This window comes from Pteropus medius, unplaced genomic scaffold (assembly GCF_902729225.1).
Source record: "Pteropus medius unplaced genomic scaffold, Ma_sr-lr_union100, whole genome shotgun sequence".
NCBI lineage: Eukaryota > Metazoa > Chordata > Mammalia > Chiroptera > Pteropodidae > Pteropus > Pteropus medius.
Genome location: NW_024342467.1, coordinates 6,782,682 through 6,792,148, shown reverse-complemented (window position 1 = coordinate 6,792,148; position 9,467 = coordinate 6,782,682). Strand labels below are relative to the sequence as shown.

The window sequence follows — 9,467 nt, the reverse complement described above, 5'->3', positions numbered from 1 at the left end:
TAAAGACTAATAGTGGCAACATTTTTGTAAGGCAACAGCTAAATGTATGTCCGTGTAACGTTATCTAAGCTTTTTTTTTTTTTTGGTCATGAATATTTAGTTTACCAGAGCTGCTTTGTAGAGTTGTGCTATGCACAGCCTGCTCAAGGGAGCTCAGGGACACCCAACAACACTCTGTCTATGGTCCTTCACTGGCCTCTTCTCTGATCCCAGCCTCATTATAATGAAGTCTACTGAGTTTTGCAGGAGAGGAAGTGCTCATGATACATGAATAGACTTTTTTTTTTATTTTTTCCCTAGGCAGACAAGTAGTAGTAGATAGTAATGATAATAAGAATAACAATAACAACAACATAGTTACATATGGTAATAATCATAATGACATTGTTATTACATTCATAATTAAAAATTACTATATATGAGGCGCTTGTTGTGCTTCATTTCATTCAATGCTCCAGCAACCTGAGAAGTAGGTACTGAATTATCCAGTGTTTATAAAATAAAACTGAGATTCAGAAAAGTGAAGTGACTGAATTGCCCAAGGTTATTCACCTAGTAAATGATGGAGCAGAAATCTGAACACAGGCCAGAGGAATCCAGAGGCACTGTGGTGCCCTTACTCCAACAGAGAAAACACCTGAGACACACTGTCATTAAGACTAGGGAGGCTCTGGCTATTTCGCTTCTGTCTGTTGAATGAATTGAACAAACAAAAACAATCACTAATTAAAAGTGACAACTCTTTTTAACTCTTATTTCTAAAATGCAACTATTGCTTTTTTGTACATGACATTAGCTTTGGAAATTTCAGTCGGCAATCATTCATCAGGTATGATTTTAAAGGATCATAAATTGTCGACCCTTGTTGTCGGCTGTCATGAAAGGGAGAAGAATTAAGAAAGCAGGCAGTAGATAAGGCTAGGAAATCTAGTCTCTTTCTGAGGAAGTGGCATAGTTTTTTATTTACTTTAAAGCATCATCACACTGATCTTGAGTGTTCACATATGTATGGAATTTAAAATATGATATTTAAAAACAGTCCATATACCTATCTTACTATCGCTGCGTTTAATTACCTAGTTGTTTCATTTTATGGCTGACTTAAGAAAGCTCTAAGACTTCCTAGAAATGAGTCTTCCTAGCACCGAGAGACCACACTATCTGACCAAAAGTTTGGTCATCAATGCATCCTTTGGATTGCTTTATGATCCAAAGGGGAGACTGTGGATGAAATAAGAGGTTCTACGGAAATTAACCTCACAGGGTGATCTGATCATAAATTCCTAACCGGGCAGATCATGGTGGGTAGTCACACCCTTGGCCTATAACTTCTTTTAGTGAAAGGTTTTAAGCTAACCCTGTCCATTGCTGTGGTGCATCTAGGAAAACACACCTTTGAAATACCAGAAGTCATACCCCTCGAAGGGGATATTAACCTTCAAGAGAGCACATAATCTTGTTAACTATCCTATAATCCAATCCCTGCCTCACTTTCTCCATTTTCTACCTCTATGTATGTTCCCTCCTAAATTTCAAACACATAAAAGAAGCTGTAAAACTGTTGTCCTCCGGAGCATTTGAGATCTTGCTCCCTGGTATACGTTGTCAGTTTCATTTTTTTAATAAAATTAATTAAAGCTCTAAATACACCCATATTGAAAAACATACAAACACCATTCTCTGTAGAAACAATGAAAGATACTAAAATACGACACGATAAAAAAAAAAATGTCTAATCATTATTCTGAATGCAATCTGAAATTCTCTAATGTAGGATTCTCTTTCTAAAATTTTGCTTCATCCAGACAATGAGAGTAAATTTTAAGGACATCCCTGAGGAAGAAATTCTGATTTAAGAATTTTGCTGAAATTACATGGTTCACTTCCCAGATGAATGTGGAGATAGAAGTAGCCATAATTTATTCTACTAGTTACCAACCAGCTTCACAGAAAGAAAAGAAAGAAAAAAAAAAGTCTGGGAAGCCAGATACTAATGGTTTTGTTTCTTCAAAAACAAGTTTTGTTTCTTTTTATTTCCAGAAGTGATCTGAAATGCATGCTCCCAAAATTGCCAGAGGCAAAGAGTATGGGTTTGTAGTAGATATTAGCAGAGTGAGCAAATTCCATGCCTTTTCATCCTATGAAGACACAGGTATTTCTCAAACTGCAGAATTAACTCCTGAAAAGCCACTATTTATTAAGAAAAAATGATGTCAGTTGTCAGTCGAATTTCATTTCCCCATAGAAAATATCAATAAAGGCTTACATTACTGACCAAGTTTTCAAAAAATAATAGCAAACAATGTCTCCATACTACATACAGTATTTTTTTAAATTATTAAGTATATTAAAGACTAAACAACATAGTAATCAATTGAAGATATTTTATTTATATTTCTGGTATATTAGTGATTCATTAGTGATTAGAGATTGATGACAGGCTTCTTGAGACCTTTTTGTACCCACTTCAAATTATTTCATGATTTTCAAAAACTGATCTAGGAATACTTGTCTTAAGGCACTATTTTTAATGAAAATCTCTTTCACAAGAATAGGCTTTAGAGAAAAATTTCTTATTTTCCTCTGTGTTTGAGATTATGATCACCATACAATTGACATCCTTGTTTATGTGGTTTCAATAAGCATATGTGACTATGGATATAAGTAGAACTGCTGAGAATAGAAAACTTTATGCATAATGCCAGATTCACATCATAAATTTTGATGCTGAACTATTTTAGTTACTAAAATATTTAATATTTAAAATATTTAAATGACACCAAATTCAAATTTAGTAACTTTAAAACAACTTGCACATTGGTGTGATTAGATTACACAATGGCTATATTCTTCATACTCTAAATTTGTGAGAAAATGTGATGCACACTGATTCTGTGAGAGCCACAGAAGTGTAAGAAAAGGAAAGGTATGGATGTGGGTCCCAAGATGGGAACCTCCAAAAACAGTTGTATCCTCTAACACAGAGGCAACACAGCTTAGCCATGCTAACCTGATCATCCTTTCTGAAATTTAATTCTGTCTTATCCATGGCTCGTCCTCGGTTATAGCTCTTAGTTTTAGGGTTATTTTCTATTGATCTCCACTAATCCTCTCAAAGAGCACTATCTTTATATAATCACTCAAGCCAGGAGCCCTTTCCTTCACTTTACCTACCACATACCAGTCAATAGCTGGATCCTGTACACGAACGATTCTTAAATCCTTTCACCTTCATCCCATGACTAACTCCTTGTTTCTAAGCCTAATAATTTCTTGCATTAACTATTTCAAACACCCTTCTAATTCTTTCCCAACCTCGAGCCATTCACTTTCTAATTCGTCCTCTACTTCCTAACCAAGGCGAACTTCCTAAAGTGTACATTTTACACTGTCTCTTTAATAGCTCCCCTACTTTTGAATTCCTTAGTAAAGAATCTAGTAATCCCTATGTGTATCACCTCAAAAAGCCATAAGAAATCTGTTCTCGATGTCATGTTTAGAGTTTTCTTAGCATGCAGATTCCCTCTCATGTCATGCCGAGGAATGTCCTTATATCCCACTGTCATCTTATCATGTATTATCTTCATACTCCAGTCTCAGGCTCAGCTCATGCATTGTCACCTCCTTTGTAATGTCTACCCCTGAGCTAAGTGTTCTTTTGTCTCTTCTTCCATATTGCTTATTGCTCTATTATTACTTATTTTCTTATCTGTGTAGACTTCTAAAGTAAAGAAACTAAACGTTTCTTGACTATGTCTTGTTCACTGTATTGTATATCCAGCACCTAGCACAATACCTAAAGCATACAAAAAGCCCAACACATATCTGCTGAATAAAGGCACAAAATTATGACTTCAGTTGCTGGTCCCTACTTCTGGTTCCTAAGCTCTATGGAAAGGAGAGAAGATAAAGCAGGATAAGTGAGGGCAAAGGGAAGGAATCCATTGTGTGATATGCACTCATAAGTACTGTTCGTATAGTCCTCACAACATCCTGTGATGTAGGTATTATGATTCTGAAGTACAGGAGGAAGAAACTCAAGTTCAGAGACATTAACTGCCCAAAGTCACAGAGCTGGGACTCAAATTCTGGTTTATATGTCTCAAAATCATGTGTCCTTTCCACTACCAATCTTGCCTTAACAATTTTTTTCCCCAGTAGACAGAAAAATATGGTTTGCAATTAAGGCTGAAACTATTCTGAGATAGTATTTTCTCCCTAAATAATGTGTAAAGCTTCTTTGCCAGATTGTTTGAATGATGGCTGCCATGAGATAACCAGAGAAGCATGAAAATGATGTAATCAAGCTGACATTTGTAGTTAGACTGAGTTAGGTCAGCCAGTAAGTGCCTTTGAAACGCTGTTTATAAATTTTAATAACTTACTTTATGTAATTAACAGGTAAGAAATACTTTAGTATTTTTTTTTCCTAGTTTGTTGGACATGAATGTAATTTGCAATTTTTATCAATGGTCAGTTTTTCCTTTGTTATTTACTGTGTAACATAGATGCAAGAACTCAGTCACTTCAAAGGAAACTCTATAATTTGAATAAGGCCTTAAGAACGTGGATCAAATTGAATAAAGCATGGAACTTTTGTTTTATTTTTTATTACTGTATGTTTATATTCTAGTAAGTAGATAAAAAGAACAGAATATTTCACTACTGCATTAGACCAACGATTGATCCAGACCACAATTCTGATGTCAAGAGAAATCTCGTGTGATGGGCCTTAGCAAATGGATGGAGGGGCACTGCTGTCCGCCCTGAAAAATATCTCAATGATTCCTTATACCTCGGAGTTACTGAGGCTCTTGCTGTTAGTAAAATGCCCAAATCTTTTAAGATATAACACATATTGTTTAATTTTCTTATTCATAAAAAGAGGAAAAACAGAAAAATAAATAAGACAATCAAAATCATGTAATCACATCACTTAGAACAAACATCTTTTGTAATTTGTGTCTCTTCAGGGTTTTTCTTTCCATGTGTTTTTCCAAAATATGTCTTTTCTAAAAATACCACTATGCCTTTTCCCAGTCAGTTAATTTTCATTTGACAATATACCATGATTATTACCATAGCCTTCAATATCCTCCTATAATACCGTTTTAATGGTTGCATAGTATTTCATCACATGAATTTGTCATTATATGCTTAACCAGCTCAGAATTACTGAGCATTTAGATTCTTCCAATTACTTTGTATTTTTAATGCTAAAAAAAAAAACAAAAAAAAATCCCTGTAATTTCTCTTTGAGCATATCTGTCAATATTTTTCTTAGCGTAATGTCTAGAAGTTTTGTGCAATTTATTATTTATGGTTTACATCATCTCTTATTAAATCTAAGTATATACTATTGGAATTAATTACACATTATTTGATGTAGACACGTGTAAGTGTGTGTATTTTAATAGAGTATCTTTTCTTCTTAGTGTTTTAGAGATCTAGTCACCAAAATAGTTATGACAGAGAGTTCGCCCACATGTACTTGTGCTTAGTTTCAAGTTCTAAAGTAGTATAATTAGAATACCTGGACACAGAAGACAATAAATATTTGTTGATGTGTTAATTAGATCAAAAGAAAGTGACAACTAACTATAAATAAGCTCTTTCAGAGATGCCATGCTTATAACAGGTCTATTCATTCATTCTTTTATTTACCACATATTTTGTAAGACTCTATACTTTGCCAACAATTCTTTGATTAAAATTAAGTAGTTTGGGGGGGGGTGGCAAATCAGCTGGTATAGTACAATGTGATAATTTTATAATGGGAGTATAAGAGCTGTCATCAGGGAAATTTGCCATCCAGGAAACACAAATTAAAACAACATGAGATACCACAACACACTCAAAAGAATGTCTAAATAACAAAAGAACAGATAATACCAAATACTGGAGAGGATAGGTAACAAATGGAACTCTCCAAAACTACTGATGGGAGTCTAAATTGGTACAAACATCTGAAAATTTGTCACATGTGAAAATTTGTCAGTATCTACTAAAGCTAAACATCTGCATCCCCTCTGAACTAGCAATTTACCTGGAAATATACTCAATAGAAATTTATGTAACCAAAAGACATGCACAAGAGTATTCTCATGAGCACTATTCAGAACAACTGAAAGTTAGCAGCACTATTAATGTCCATTGATAGCACGATAGAAATGCAAATTGTGTATATTTCAAAATGGAATATCAAACAACAATATGTTTTTATGCCACAATATATTTCTCCAGAAGTAATGCTGAGAATGAATTATACAGGGGCTAGGCTGCTGTTAAGAGGCTGATGTACTGACCTAGAATAAGTGTTTGAAATGGGGCTATGGTTCTAAATTATAGAGAAAAGAGGTCAGAATGTACATTTAGATGATAATATTGACAGGACAGCTTTCTAATTGACTGTATATTCATAAAGAATGGAAGAGTCTAGGAATACTCCCAGGCATCTGTCATAAAATACTAGGTGAAGTGGTCAAGTCACCATCTATGGCTGAAGAATCTGTATACTGCACAACCCCAAAAGGTTACTTTCAAATCTCAGGCATCATAGGTTTTTCATAATATATTTATTATGAAAAAATTCTGGCAAATAGTAGTAAAGTATCTTATTTAAGGGGCATACTCTTCCAATTCCCATAAATGTTCCATTTGGACTAGTGATAGCCCTGATGTGGTGCTTAACACCCAGAACGAGAACAGAAGTGGAATGTGTTTTTATAGGTCAATGGGAAGAAGAAATGAATAATAAGCTCAGTTTTTAACTATTATACCTGAAGTTCATGAAATATTCAGTTAGAAATGAATGGCAGGAAGGTGAATATGTAGGTATGAGTTGAGGGGTCTTGCCTAGGCTAGCAACTAAATTTAGAAGTCATCACCATGTAGGAGTTAATTGATAGTGAGAAAAGATCAGCCTGCAAGAGTTGGAATTGAGAAGCAAAGAGGACCAAGGGCAAAAATCTGAACAATCTGGTTATCTAAAGAATGAAACGTATTACGAAGGCTAAAGATGGTCAACCAGACAGATAAGGGATGAAAACAAAGAATGGTGATGGAAAACTGTAGAATAGGGATTGAAAAATGCTATCTATCATTGGCGAGTAGGACTACCTTAGCAAGAACAATCTTAGTGACACGATGCAGGTAGGAGCCATTCAGAACAAATGGAGTAATTTTGTTTTTGTTTTTGTTGTTTTAGGATGAAAGAAACGGAAGGATGTTTATGCAGCGGGGAGAACAAATCAGTTGAAGAGCTTGAAAAGAAAGAATGTGAGGAAAGAAAGATTTTAGAAAAAAATGGAAATATCTTAGACCCAAAACATAAATGAAAAAATCTGATTATGAGATGGAACACTTCATATTCCGAGACTGGACCTACAGCAGATGTGTTCAATTATATGAGTGATATGAAAGAGAGGACTCAAGAAAATTCATTCCTAAAGCTTCTATTTTGTCCATAAAATTGTATGGAAGGTCATGTGCTAAATGTGAGAAAAAGAACATAAAATGGCTGGGTAATGAGTTTAAAAAGAGCATGTAAAAGTTTAGAGGGGAGAAAGAGACTGAACTAATGAAGCAAAGTAATAATGGAATTGAGCTCCCTATTGCTGGAGAAGGAGAATAGTGCCCCGGATACTTTCAGGACCCTTGGTCTTCTGGGTGTGACACAAATCAAGTGAGGGAAGGTGAATAAAAATCCCCTGGATCTCTACAGGATTAATTCATTCAAAAAGGAAATAAAAAATACTCAACATGCAAAAGTCTTGTGAAGAAAATGAAGGAAAACCATAGAACATGTCAAAGGCCAAGGAAGACCTTCAGAAGATGTCCCACAGGAGGCAGAAGGAGATCCATGACCTTCTGAAGAAAAATTAAGCCAGGAAGCAGAAGAAAATCTTAGAAGTAGGATGACTATTCCTGGCCAGGGATTTAAAGAAGACATTCCCATTAGGCATCTGGACCCTGAAGGAATGCTAAGAGGAGTAGATGAGTTGGAAAGGCTTAGGGAAGAAAAAGAGCAAGAAACAAATTCGTGATGATGCATTGGAAGCAAAGACAGTCATGCAGTGTCCTTATCCTTTGTGCTTTAGGTCTTGAATTCTCTCATGTCTGATAATAAAATCTGGCCCCTGCTTTCTTTCTGTTAGCATTTTCTGATGTATCTTTTACCTTTGTTTTAATCACCTGGTGGAATTTTGTTTTAGGTAGTTTTCTTGTTAACAGCATCTCACTGGATTTTGTATTTTGACCCATTTTCCAGGTCTATTTTTCAATTGGGAAGTTCCACCCATATGCATGAAAATAGTTCATTCCATGTTGTAAAGTAAAACATAACAAGTTACAAAGCAGCATATTTAATATCAGCTAATATATGTAGGCTAAAATCTCAAATTGCGTGTGTATATGTGTTTATATATACATACATATATCAAAAACTTAACTGTTTAATACTGTTTTTTGTTTATATGTATTTTTCAATGAACACATGTCACAGAATTAATTTTTTTAATAAGTAAGAATCAAATAATTTTCAACAAGCTTATAAGGGCAATGGGGCCACCTAAACTCTTGATGAAATAATGATTAAAATGTAAACCTCAAACCACCTCTGGATCTCTTAGCCAGAGGAATAAAACTGGCAATGATTACCATATATATATATATATATAGTATCATGTATGTAATTACCATATAACATATATATATAGTAATCATATACATATATATATGTACACCAATAACTGTGTATGTGTGTGTGTGTGTGTGTGTGTGTGTGTGTGTATAAATAAACAGAATTCCTAAGGGACATTACCAAACATCTGAGTTCAGAGATCGCCCATTTTCATTAATACCAAACTCCACAGAGATGTCGTTCCCTCCAGAAATATTTAGAAGCTCTGAAGAAAGTGTAGTGTGATCCTCAGTGTGCTATTCAGTATATGGAGGATGCAAGAACATCAAAGAGGAGGGGACTAAGGTATTTGTAAGAGAGTGATTGAAATGATGCCCCAGCGTGCAGATGGAATTTAAGCCAATGAGAACCTTTTGGACTTGTAGAAAGGGAGGTTGTGGAGAGGAACTGGAGATCAAGATGTGATGAGAGAGAGCATTATGGGAGTAAGCTGTGTGAGAGCACAGGAAACAAAGGACGCTGTGGTCACATTGTCAGTTCTTGTCATAGATTTTGGAGATGGAGCTGTTCTAGCTAATAATACGTTCCCACAAGTGACTCTGAGAATTATTGCTGAGGTACAAAAATTACTCTATGAAATGAAACACAAAGAGACTAAACGGTTACAGAGAAGGACCATCTTCAGAGATGTTTAGGCCTCCCCAAAGAGATGCTGCAGCTATGGGAGAGGGGAAGATTATGATAGAATTCTCATAATAAGGTCAGAAGGAACCAGTGAAGAATTTGATGCACAATAGTTGAACTGGTTAAATAGCTGGTAGTGTAT

The 9,467-nt window shown here is 35.0% G+C and overlaps 1 pseudogene; it reads left to right on the top strand.

Moving 5' to 3' along the window:
• Positions 1-7,507: 7,507 nt before the first annotated feature.
• Positions 7,508-8,106, top strand: LOC120602052 (transcription elongation factor A protein-like 8; annotated as a pseudogene).
• Positions 8,107-9,467: the final 1,361 nt, after the last annotated feature.